The 12,047-nt window shown below is 46.2% G+C and overlaps 1 protein-coding gene across 1 annotated transcript in view; it reads right to left on the bottom strand.

The window, feature by feature from the left end:
- LINGO1 (leucine rich repeat and Ig domain containing 1) overlaps positions 1-12,047 on the bottom strand; it is a 429,045-nt gene that overhangs the window by 256,045 nt on the left and 160,953 nt on the right. The window contains exons 3-4 of the transcript XR_010917381.1: positions 9,827-9,869; positions 8,613-8,690 (exon numbers count right to left, since the gene is read on the bottom strand). The gene's annotated coding sequence lies outside the window, so the exon portion shown is untranslated. Of the gene's footprint in view, positions 8,691-9,826; positions 9,870-12,047 lie in introns of the transcript that reaches the window.

The raw sequence follows: 12,047 nt of genomic DNA, 5'->3' as shown, positions 1-12,047 counted from the left end.
GAACGGGATTGATTTAATTGTAAATACGATTAGATCTGCATGCAGACATCTCAGGTAACCCTGAAAGACTCGCCTCTTGGCTCAGGTTTTTCTGGGCAGTGGGATGAGTTGTAGAAGCAAGAAGGGTGGTTTGGACCTTATGCTGGAAGCAGCAGTGAAGACCGTATAAACACTTCGGAACGTTTTATTGTCAGAAGCATCTATCTGTATTTCTAAATGCCTGGGATACGCTGATGCTCTAGATAGGCACAACCTGAAGTACCTTTACATACACAGAATCATCTGCCACATCATGAGATCACAACCATGGTTTGCAGGCATTATACTTCACCGAGATACACCCCTTAAATGTGTTAGTCTTTAAAGTGCTACAGGACTCTCCTTGTTTTTGCTGTATACAGACTAACACGGCTACCCCTCTGGAACTTTTCACCCATGCCTATGAATTTCAATCCTCAGATTTAAGCAAGAAGTTCCCAGGATGCCTAGTTGCTCTCATGGCAAGAGAGGAAAGGTCCTTCCGGGCCACTTGGAAGAGGGACCTCCCATTCCAAGGTGTTTAACTCTCAAGGTTAGTTTTTCTGTGTCTTTTGCTGTGGCTTGCTCTACTGAGCATGCCCAGACACAGAGGGTGGCTGAAGAAGTGTTAAACCTTGGAGTGGTTCTGCATCCGGCCTTGTGATAAATTAGCCAGAGATTCAGGCATTTCATGCAGCTGCCTCTCCCTCTGCCAGCATGACAATGTGATTAATTTGCAGCGCAGATTAAGCTCATTTATCACAGCCATGTGACTGCCATGTAGCCTGCAGGAAAGAGAGAGAGAGAGTGTGAGGGAAAGGGGCAGAAAGAAAGCAAGAGAAGAAAAAAGGCAGGAGGCACCTAGGGAGAGAAAGAAGCCAAATTCAGGGCATCTTCCAATAAGACTGTTTGCCACAGTAGACTGTGGTTAACTCTGCTGAGGGAAAAAGCCTAGTGTGGGAGGGGAGCTTTATCTCTGCTAAGACACATGGTGGGACCTGTAAGAGCTGTGAAATGGGAGGTCTGTAAGAGGGTTTGGAGACGGAAGCAGTGACCCGATTACTATACTTGGGGAAAGGGAGGAATATGAAGAGATGGTGAAACCTGTGACTCTCCCCCTCCCCCTCCCTTCTTTATTGTCTTTTCTAACCTCTTCATTCCTCGTCTCGCTCCCCTTCCCCTTTTTTGGAGAATTTTCTACCACTTTCTACATGCCCCTTTTAATACACACGTGCTCTTCTCACCCTTGCTGGAGGCAGCTCTCAAGCATTCAGCATTACCAAGCATCCTGGTTCCACAGTTAACTCCTTGCTGCTGCTGTGCAGGAGGTTTCCCTTGAACTGATTCCAGTACCGGAAGGACTTCAGACTGCTTGCTATTCATTTATGCAGAACCTTGCCAACAACTTAACGTCAGCTCAAGAGGAAGAGCAGGATTTTGCTCTTACACCATGTGCTACTCTGCTGAAGTCAATGGAGCTGCAGAAGGTGCAAAACAGGGCGGGATTTGGGCCTGAGTGTTTAGGGAGGTTATGGATACATGCCAGCTACTGCAAGCATGATATGAACCATCTGTTATACCAAACGTATCTGCCCTGGAGGAACCTCTATGAAGGGTGGCTCTACCTGCTCAATGTTCAAAACTGGCCTTCCTAGTTCACCTCAATCCTGATATGGAGACCCTCCACTTGCAGGCTGTGTGTTCACTCAAACTGGTGTACCTCCACGTGGCTTCGCCAGAGTGGATCCCAACCTAATGGCGCTGCTAGAACTGCAGTGTAGAGCTCTTTTGGATCACGATGAAAGCCAACTTGCTGATCGGGAGCAGGATCTGCAGCCTCTATAGCTGCATGCTCAGCTCTTTGTAGGGTTGGGATTCAGACCCAGATCCCTGGTTCTCCAGAGTTTGGTGATCTTGGGATCTGGTTTTGGTCAAGTTCCATTTCCATTTCCAAGTCGTTGCTTGTACCACTCTTACACCAGACACCAAAGATTAGACTCAGTTGTCACTGAGATCTGCAGCTACTGGGAGCCTGCTACACCTTGGTCAAATACCAATGGAAAAAGCACCCAGTTTCATTGGGAACGATCACTTGTGTTGGAAGTCAGCCATACACAGAAAAACTCCCAGAGTCCTGATCCAACATGCTGTGGACCTCATGTATAGCCTGGAATGGATCTGTCAGGACCTGTCTTTATTTTGGTTGTTCTCAAATCTATGGTGAAGCACCAAAGAGAAGAAGGAGGGGAATGTCTCTTTATTGGGGATTATGTTATCTTTGTTGCTGGGTCAACGGGTATAGCAACCTGTTGTGGACTGACACTAAGGAGAGCAAGAAGTCCCAAGTTCGCCTGCAGTAGCAATGTTAGTGGGAAAGACATACTAAGCTATAGTAGCAGTCTCTTGATCAACCACAAGGGTGCTGGAGTCCTAAATTCTTTCCAAAGTCTAGAGTGAGAGCCATTTTGGAGAGACCTTTGCCCAGTTGGTAAGATGTAGAAGATTGAAACAGATGGAAGGATGGCAGGAGAGGTTGCCCCATGGTTCTTTTATTCACTAACTTGATTGCAAGACATTACATGAGATGCTATCTCTGAGGTACCCATCTGCATGGTTTTCTTTCATTTCACAGTCCTGAGTTAGCCTCACTCTTGTTTTCTTATCATCTCCTTTCCCTCTTTCTTCATAGCAGCTTCTCTCTGCAACATTTCCATTCATAGGTTCCAAGGTCAGAAGGGACCATGTGATCATCTAGTCTGATCTCCTGTATAACACAGGCCAGAGAACTTTTCCAAAATAATTCCTAGAACAGATCTCTCAGAAAAACAACCAATCTTGATTTAAAAATTGTCAGTGATGGAGAATCCACCACAACCCTTGGTAAGTTGTTCCAATGGTTAATTACGCTCATTGTTAAAAATGTATGGCTTATTTCCAGCCTGAATGTGTCTAGTTTCAACTTCCAGCCATTGGATTGTGTTATACCTTTCTCTGCAAGACTGAAAAGCCCATTATTAAATATTTGTTCCCCATATAGGTTTTTATAGACTGTAATCAAGTTACCCCTTAACCTTCTCTTTGTTAAGCTAAATAGATTGAGCCCCTTGAGTTTATCACTATAATGCAGGTTTTCCAATCCTTTAATCATTCTCATGGCTCCTCTCTGAACCCCCTCAAATTTATCAACATTCCTCTTGAATGGACAAGACACCAGAACTGGACACAACATTCCAGCCACGGTCGCACCAGTGCCAAATACAAATGTAAAATAGCCTCTCAACTCCTACTTGAGATTCCCCTGTTTATGCACTCCCAGATAGCATTAGCCAATTTGGCAACAACATTGCACTGGGAACTCCCGTTCAGCTGATTATCCACCATGATCCCCAAATCTTTTACAGAGTCATATCTTCCTAGAATAGAGTTCCCCCATCCTGCAAGTATGGCCTACATTCTTTGTTTCCAGATGTAGAGATTTACATTTAGCCACATTAAAATGCGTATTTGTTTGCATGTGCCCAGTTTACCAAACCATCCAGATTGCTCTCTCTCAGTGACCTGCTCTCTTCATTATTAACCATTCCCCCAATTTTTGGGTCATCTGCACACTTTATCAGTGATGATTTTATGTTTTCTTCCAGGTCATTAATAAAAATGTTAAACAGAATAGGGTCAAGAACTGATCCCTGCAGGGCTCCATTAGACACACTCCTGTTTGATCATGATTCCTCATTTACAATTACATTTTGAGACCTATCAGTTATCCAGATTTTAATCCATTTAATGTATGCCACCATCGCCAACTAACAGGAGGATGGAAAATAAAGTAGACCCAACTACTCCATTTTTTCTGCCTCCTCCTGTGCCTTTGGTGTTTAACTTCCACTCACCCACTTCTGAATTTGCTCCTCCATCTTGTGTCTGTAAGAAATACATCCATGCTTTGCCCTGAGGTATAAATAAGGGTGGGGTCTTCCCTCCCCAATCTCATCATGAGCATGCTACAGTCTCTGCTGAACATGAATCGGCTAGCACACTCAAGAAAGCTAGCCTACTAAATGAATTTGATCAGAGGGAGGTGAGAAAGTTCCCACTGAAATACCAAGTCACATCAGGGACAGTAAATTAGATTGAAAGCATTGATGTGCTGAAGCTGCCAATGTCCGGAGCGAGCTGTAAATATGTTTTGAGCCTCTTGATTGTTTCACTGTGGTGAAAGAACATCATTTTCCAGGTCTGCTCACACTCATTCTGAAAGGGGTGGGACTGTACAGTCTGAGAGCAAATAGGCATGAGGAAGACTCTCCAAACTAACCTAGCTGGAGCCTTCAGACCCCTAGACTCTCAGAGGAAGAGGAGGAGACATCATTGCATTGTTAGCATCTCATTCAGACATGCTCTGGGATCATGGCTACTTTTAAATCTGGAGACAGTTAGAACTAAAATAGATTTTACATTGCCATGTGGGACCAGAAACAGCTACGACACCCGGGTGCCTTAGACTTCTTCAGAGATAGAGGGTCAGATTCAGACTTCAGTTACACAAGAGTGAGGTTAGTGAATTTACTCCAGATTTACCCTGAGATCTGAATCTGGTCCATCACCTTACTTTGAGGGTTACAGTTTCAATGGGAAGTTGTTAAAGGTAATGTTCTCTCCACATGACTTTCTTTCCAATACCCTTTCCCCTGCCCCTTTCCTCACTTGTATCTAAAGGTTTTAGGCAGTGCATTCAGTTTAAAGGTGTGGTATTCGGCTCCACAGCAGGAACCACATGATCCCAAACAGGGGTGTGCCCAAGGTGGGGGGCAAGCAGGGGCACTCCCCCACCCACTAATCATCAGGGGGCACAGAACTCCTCTGGCCCCAGGGGCTGCAATGGTGAAGTGTGGGGGAGGGAGAAGAGCAAGCTCCTGCTGGGCTGGGGTGGGGGTGGGGAGAGGGAAGAGCGAGATTCTGCGGGGGGGGGGGGGGGGGGGGGGGAAGTGGGGCAGAGAAGAGCTAGCTCCTCCCAGGGGTGGGCACAAAACATGCCTCTCCAAAAGGGGTCAAATTCCAATTCCTGTGCAAGTCCCTGCTCACAAACAAAAAGGCCTCCCCTGAAACAGACAGACACTGAAAAGCATACCTTGCTAAAACCCCAAAAGGAATTCCAATGAAATATTTCCCCTAAGCTCAGTTCTCTTCACCCATCATTAGGTGCCTTTTCTTCACCAGCCAATGGCATTTTATTTAGTAGTTTGCTCATCTGATGTCACTATGTAAATATTATTTTCCTTTAAAAGAGTGCTAATAATGTCCCATAGGGAAAGGCACAGGTATCGGTCTGTACCAAGTTACTCTTCCATGTAGGGGGAAGCTAAGACAACAGAGCTAACCTACTGAAGCTGTTTTAGCAAGCAGCTTAACAGCCACAGGATTTCACAGCTTGACTGCTTTGATTCTTAAAATACTCTTCAAATTCCCATGGCCAGATTCTCCTCTCATTATCCCTGGTCAAAAACAGCTTGACTGAGGTCAAAGGGACTGGGAGTTGCTGGTGCTCAGCACCTATGGAAGAGACAGGACATTTATTAAGGTACCTTGATTTAGACATACCCCTGTTGAAAATGTGGTGTTAAGGGAGTTAGCCAAGGACACACAGTGAGTCGGTGGCAAGGTCAGGAAGAGACCCAGGAGTCCTGATTCCCCATCCCCTGCCTCACCCATTGAATCATACTCCCTCCTTCATTAGGCAGTGCTTTGTGATGTATTTTTAAAGGGACTATAATCAAAGCGAAACAAGCAGGGCACTTTAGCTAACAAACCTATCATCTGCCTCTAACAGGCTTTCCGAATAAAGCGGACTCAGCGGCAGATTAAAACTGGATCCTCTTAAACACAGGCATCCGAGGCTGCACAGCAGCAGGGGGCTCTCACATGCCAAGGAGGATGCCAATAGCCTCTAGCCAAGCCAGTTCCTACTGCTGGCTGCAGAATCTCTCCTCCCGCGGCCTGGGGGCCTTCTCTCTCACTCTGGAGGGATCCCTCCACCTTCAGCCCTGACAGACTGCAGGCCCTGCCACTTTTAGACACACTCCCCTCACCTGCCTGTCTGCCACACAGCACAGCTTCTTCACCAGCTATTAGCATTTATTAAGTGCTGACAGCCAGGGCTGGATTAACCCATCACAGGGCCCTAGACAAACATACACTTCTGGGCCCTTTCCTTCTAATATGAATGACAACAAGCAGCTGATAAATGGAAAGAAGGGGGGGGGAAATACACTTCGGTGATGTTCCCTCCTGTACATGCCATGGCAGTAAATCCCCATCCCAGCCTGTTCCCTTACTGCGGCTGCAGAAAGAAGCATTTGGGGTTTTTCCCCCCAAGGCCCACTCCTTGGCTCTGTTGGGAATGGAAAAGCGGCTGCGTGAGGATGAGTTCTGCTCACTCATCGGCTGGGGCAGATTCATGCACCAGCGGAAAGAACCTCCCTCAAGTCAGTGAGTGGCATAGTGACCTGGTGCGTGGGGTTGCAGTGCTGTGCAAATCTGGCCCAGCTGCCTCTCTGTCAGGAGAGGGTGAGTGGGCAGAGACCGAGTCATGACGGAGGGGCAGTCGGACTAGATGCGAGTGGCACTGCAACCCTTGTGCCAGGTCATAACACGACTCACTCAGGGGAATGAAGCTCTCGCTTTGTGCATCGGTTAAAGAAAAAAAAGCATTTGGGGCCCTCCCCCGGCATTTTGGGCTGCAGGTACGCCCGCTTTGCCTGCGCTAATCCAGTCCTGCTGACAACAGGTTTGCTGCTGCAGAAGACAGTGTCTGTCCTGGTGTACTGGGGGGTAAGAGGAGTGTCGTGCACTTTGCTGCTTCTGTCTGCTGAGCTCACGGCACACTCCAGGGAATCCTTGCATCCCTCCACCCCCTCGACAAGCTTCCTGGGTGCCCCCCGCCCCATTGCAGAAACTCCCTGCAACCACACACCTTCCCTCATTCTAGAGGCTCTGTGCCCCTCATTCCCTCCTCTTGCCAGGGTCTCCCCATTCCCGCCATGCTAAGGGCTCTGTGTACCCCCCACCCTGCCTTTCCCATACAAGGGTCCCCCTAGAAGGGATTCTGTGTGCTCCTAGGGGCTATGCCCACTACCCCAGCCTCCCCCCACCCCCCAATTATTTTTTTTGTCTGGGGGATGAATCATTCAGGGTATCAGCATGTTAACATTTACTAGGAGGATGAGCAGAGATGAGCTAGGGATTCTGTTACACTAGGTGCCAGCAGCCAGTTGTTTGATCTATAGACATTTGCACAGGTGTTTGAAGCTGTGGCTGTGCTAAACAGCTGAAAGGGACTCCCCGTGTCTCCCACGATCCCTGTTCAGTTTTCTGATTTCCCCTCAAATCAACAGGATTCTGGTCATGGAAGCCTAGAAAATTCCCTGAAGATCTGAGATGTGCTGTTCCAAAGTCACAGTGTTAGAGAGAGAGCAATGCCATCAAGTTGAGTGTAAGGCCCTCACCAGCTCAGCCAGTCACAGGGGGGCGACCACAGTTTTACTGAAGAGTGGGTTTACTGAAGAGTGAAGCCTCCGCGGGCTTCACGCCATCATACTGACAGGGGGCACTGGCGGGGGAGCTATCATGCCAGCAGAGCAGGGCAGAAAGAACAAAATGATCTGCTAGGATGCCACTTAATCCATGCAAAGCGGTAGACCAAGAAACCCCCTGCCCTCCTTCCCACAGTGAGCGATAGGACACAGAATGGAGGGAGACCGGAAAAGAGGAGGAAGCTTGAAGTGAGGGGTGTGAGACGTTGGAGGGCTGGGATGTTTCAGCTGATCTGGGCCTCACCTCGTCTTAGTTCAGCTCAGCGGAGATCACCTTTAGTCACCGTACTGCTGCAGGACCATTGTGTAAGATACAATGTAAATATGCACTAACTCTTCTAGGGTTTGTTTCACTGTCGAATAGGGATTTGGAAAATATTACATTATATCATATTAACAATATTAAATAATATCATATTACATATGAACAGGCCAGTGGCCCACTTACTCTAGTATTTCAGCTAGGTGATCACGAGCAAGAAATTTCCCACAAATATACCTCTGAATTTCCTAAATGCATTCACTTTACTCACAGGCAGATGGTAAAATTCATGACAGGGGGCAACTTGGATATGCACATTCTCACATACGGGCCTGCATCAGAAGCACACATCTTTCCTGTTGCTTGTTTTCAAAGCACAGAAATGTGCTTTAATAGCACTTTCCCTCTTCTTTTCATTTCTCTACAGGGAAGTCATTCCCATATGTAAACACTCCTTTTTTGTGCTGCGCTATCATTAGGTTTAGTTACTCTGCAAAGTAAATAATCCTGCATGTTAGCCAGAATTCCTCATTACAGTCTATGCTATTAATAAAACCAATGGTGATACTTAAAAATATACTGTAAGAACTTCTGTACATTCAAAATGTACCTAGATTTCTTTCACCTGCCTTCCAGTAGTTTCTAAATATCAACTAGCTTTGGGCATTTGATATTGGAAAGGCCGCCATTCATAGAAATTGCAGCAGTTTGCACAAAGTATTTGTGTTTTTAAGAAACTCAGATGCTTTTCCTTTTTTAATATAGTGACTTTTCATTTTGAAAGTTGAGCCAAGTCCCTCTATGGCTGATATCGACAAATCCTAGAATTGATAGGAAAGTGGGCAGGTTTAATACACCTCATGTGTAATTTGCTACGACATCTTGTATAACAAATGGAAAATAAATACAGTAACTAGGTAGCTGTGGAATAGCGTCTGTGAGGGAGGATTTGAAATAAGCCCATCTCTAGAAAGATGACAGATGACAACATCTACTCATCCAACACAGGTAAAGCTGGGGCTCCTGCCTCTTTGACTTTTCACATTTTCTTACAGACCTGAAATGCTCTGTTCTTTATCTAAACCATGCTCCTTTGCAAAGTCCTGAGGGGAATTGCTATTCTACTACTGCATAACACTTTGCCTTCTGATCTTTGAAATGGTCCTCCCAAACCTAACCCCTAGAGACATCCTCCTGCTACAGTGATTTAGAGGCATCCCAGCTTTTATTTAAATCATCATGTCAATTACCGAATGGAAGTTTCCAGTTTCCATCCATCAAAATGTAGTGAGGCAGAATGGAAGATGCCCACACAGTTTCCCTTTGAAGATTACACAGACATGCAATAATAATTGTAACAGTCCAGGTTTACATGGCACAGAAATCATTGCACCTACATGTGCACACATTTGTGCTCATTTTAAATGCCACGGGGGACAAATCCTTGGCACAGCACCCACAGGCACATGCTCATATGCTGGTTTTTACACCCACCCAGTGTAAAGCTGAGCCTGTTAAGAGGCAGGGACCAATTCTATTGGCGTGAATCAGAAGTAGCCCTAATGAAACCAGTGTCTGTACCAGCACAGAACTCCTGCACATAAGGGAAAGATCAGACCCTCAATATTTTTCTATACTGCTTTAAAAAAACCTGAGAACTAACAGATGTCAATTTCTGAACCTGACCATCGAGATACAATGAATCAGAGAGTGAAGGGCCCATCAATAGCTTACAACCACCAGCAATGGGTTGTGCCTAACAGTGCACTTATTGGGCCTAGTCCTCTACTCAGCGCACTAGTGTGAGTCTGTTCATTGCACTAGTGTTACTCCGGTGCAGGAAAGCGAACCATCAGGCCCATCATGTGCACAAACACACAGAGCAATGCTGAATAACCAAGAGAGATGCTTCAACACTAGTCGCTAATCAGACAAAAGGAAACCTCACAGCACTTACCAGGGAAGAAATCCTGCAAGGACCTTCTGCTCGAACTAAAGACCTGCAAAGGAACAGAGAGACGTGATTCAGTGGGCAGATCTTTCACAGCAGCAAGCACTGGGGGGCTGGGAGTTTACAGTGGATCACAAATCGAATAAGAGTCAACAATGGGAACCAGTTGCAAAAAAGGCTAGTATCGTTCTGGGTGTATTAACAGGAGTGTCATCTATAAGATACAGGCAATTGTCCCACTCTGCTTGGCACAGCTGGGGTACTGTATCCACTTTTGAGCACCACATTTTAGGAAAGATACAGAGAATATGGAGGGAGTCCAGAGCAGAGCAACTAAAATGATAAAAGGTTTGGAAAACCCGACCTGTGAGGAAAGGTAGAAGAACTGGGCATGTTTAGTCTTGAGAAAAGATGACAGAGAAAACCTGATAACGGTCTTCAAATATGTCAAGAGCTGTTATAAAGAGAATGGTGATTGATTGTGCTCCACGTCCACTGAAGGCAGGACAAGAAATAATGGGCTTAATGTGCAGTCAGGGAAATGTAGGGTAGAGATTAGGAAAAACTTTCTAATTCTCATGGTAGCTAAGCTCTGGAACAGGCTTCCAAGGGAAGTTGTGAAAACTTCATCGCTGGAGGTTTTTAAGCACAGGTCGGACAAACACCTGCCAGGGATAGTCTAGGACAGTTAACTTAGTCCTGCCTCAGCACAGCAGACTGGACTTGATGACCTCTTGAGGTCCCTTCCAGCCCTACATTTCTATCATTTTATGACTTGAAAGTGGGCAGCACAAGACTGTTGTTTCAATAATATTCCACCCTGACGGGTGGGGCACATTCACCCCCCGACCCATCTGAACATGCTGTAGGGCACAGTCACCGATGGTGAGGTGACCCCACTTTGGCAGAGCACTGCTGGTGAGGGGCACTAAGGGTAGGGACATACCAGAGCTGGAAGGTGTCATTGCAAGCTCAACTAGAACTAGCCGCACTACCTCTGATCAAGCTAGTGCGCCAGAGATATCAATGTAGCCATAGCACTGCAATGGGCTAGTGCGATTGTGTCTGAAACCGCTGGTAAGTCCCACCGCTTGTGCCACTGCAGCCATAGTGCTATTTTTAGTGCACTAGCTCAATCAGAGCTAGCACTGATATGTCTACCCAAACTGAAAGTGACATCAACCGCACCAGTGCAGACAAACCTTGAGTAACATGAATTAGATACACACATGCACTCGTAGCTCCTTGGATTAATTCTACCCAAAAGGCAAGTACAGTCATTCAAGATGGCCGGAGAGAATGAGCACTGTCATTTAATTGCTAAGTACGTGCTCTGCAAAGACACTGGGATCTCTTATGATAAGCAACAGATTTTTATGGAGTTTTACAGAATTTCTATGCATGTCTTAAATAATTAAAGCTGGTTAAGATCCCAGACATAGCAGAACATGCTTAGTTTTAAATACCAATGGATGTATTTTCAGCTCTGACTTCCAATTTTGCCCAGTTTTGTGAATCCAATCAAGGACTTGAAGAAAAGGACAGGTCTCCATTTTGCATCCATCATGGGCTCTCAACCAGGGGTTAAAACCTTCATGGGATGGAGAGAGGATACAAGCTGATTCCATGGGGCTGTGACAACTTTTCTTTTATTTATGGTTAGATGAGAGGAGATCCTGACTTCTTTTTCAATTTTACATGTGGTCACAGGATGGGGGAGGTTGCAAGCCATTGGCATACACCAGTCAGACAGCTGTGAGCCCAGTTGTAGGATATATGCAGTCCAATGCCAAGATCTGTCTGCCCATTTTTGTAGCCTGTAGGTGAGTAGAGTCAGAATCTAGCTAGACATGCAGCCACAAAACCCCCAGCTTAACCCATTACTCACACAAGGAGTTCCACTGACTTCACCTGGGCTTGTGTGTGTGTGTGGACTGCAGTAGTGGGTCCTATGCTTAGAAGCAAGAAAGTTGCTGAAAATAATCTCGTCCTTTGTTCGCCTACCAAGGCACATGACTCGGCATTCCAAGATGCCAGCCCCAACCCACAGCGGGTGGCATTTGCTCATTGTTTCTCCTGTGACAGCTGGTGAGTTGGCTAACATCTAGTGCGTTATTGGAAAGACAGCTCAGCCCACTCCCGTGCTATGTTTTAGGCAGTAGCAAGTTCTTCAGCTGTCTCAGGAGAAATTCTGAACCCTGAACTCCAGCCACTGCAGGTAAAAAGC

Source organism: Emydura macquarii, unplaced genomic scaffold (assembly GCF_026122565.2).
Source record: "Emydura macquarii macquarii isolate MOO-44397 ecotype Brisbane River unplaced genomic scaffold, CSIRO-AGI_Emac_v2 contig_3451, whole genome shotgun sequence".
NCBI lineage: Eukaryota > Metazoa > Chordata > Testudines > Chelidae > Emydura > Emydura macquarii.
Note: the sequence above shows the minus strand (reverse complement) of the source record. Positions and strands in the feature narration are given on the sequence as shown.